Here is a 1037-nt window from a genome sequence, read left to right on the forward strand (position 1 = left end):
ATTAACTAGGGGTGCGTCTATATGATAATCTTGAGAATGTTGTATTCAGATGGATCTGGGCATTACTGATCCTATTTATTTCATAGAGATCTTGGTTTGGAAAGCAGATAGGTCATGGGAGGCATGTGCTTGATAGACTAAGTCAGTAGACATTCACCGGAAGCTTCTTCCTATAATGCTCCTATCCTACTCTTCTAGGTCAAGTTCCTGCCAAGATGTCCTGCCAGCAGAGCCAGAAGCAGTGCCAGCCTCCTCCCAAGTGCCCCTCCCCAAAGTGCTCCCCAAAGTGTCCCCCAAAGAGCACAGCACAGTGTCTGCCTGCAGCCTCTTCCTGCTGTGCTACAAGCTCTGGGGGCTGCAGTGTCCCCCAGCTCTGAGGGGAGGCTGCCTGAGCCACCACAGGCGCAGGTCCCACAGATGCAGGCGCAGGAGCTCCAGTTCCTGTGACCGTGGCAGTGGTCAGCAGTCTGGGGGGTCGGGCTGTGGCCACAGCTCTGGGGGCTGCTGCTAACCTGGAGCATGATGCTGAGACCAGGGAGTCTGGAGGAAAGACATATCCCAGGGGTCAAGGAGAGCCCAGCCTGTCTTGTCTTCTCTGATCCTGGAGAGCATCCTCTGCTTGTATGATGTCCAGGTCCCTCGTTCCCGCCCTTCCTGTGGAGTCCCATTGCCTATCCCTGATTTTGACCAAGAATAAACCTTCTGTCCCCTTCACATTGGTATTTAACTGTCATTATTCCCTGTCCCTCCAAAGGTGACAGGTATGTGCCCTTCCTCTCTAACTCTAATTCTAGCATTACACATATCCAAAGCATAAAAACACCATAGCTCTACACCAGGAAAACTTTTAAGGTCTATCAGAAATGTTAATGTTCACTTGGGTTGAAGCATCAGGGGAGGAATTGGACAGGTCCGGGGTCTCTAACAGGCAATGGTATGTCCTATGACATGTAGAATATATATTCATCTCACAGTAGAACCCTAAGCCTACTATGAGGAGCTACTGTTTGTAAGTGATTTAGCTGACTTTGCAGTTA

The 1037-nt window shown here is 50.0% G+C and overlaps 1 pseudogene; it reads left to right on the plus strand.

Moving 5' to 3' along the window:
• The first annotated feature begins 215 nt into the window (after positions 1 to 215).
• On the plus strand, positions 216 to 511 carry LOC116895528 (annotated as a pseudogene).
• Positions 512 to 1037: the final 526 nt, after the last annotated feature.

Source organism: Rattus rattus, chromosome 3 (genome assembly GCF_011064425.1).
Source record: "Rattus rattus isolate New Zealand chromosome 3, Rrattus_CSIRO_v1, whole genome shotgun sequence".
Taxonomy (NCBI): Eukaryota; Metazoa; Chordata; class Mammalia; order Rodentia; family Muridae; genus Rattus; species Rattus rattus.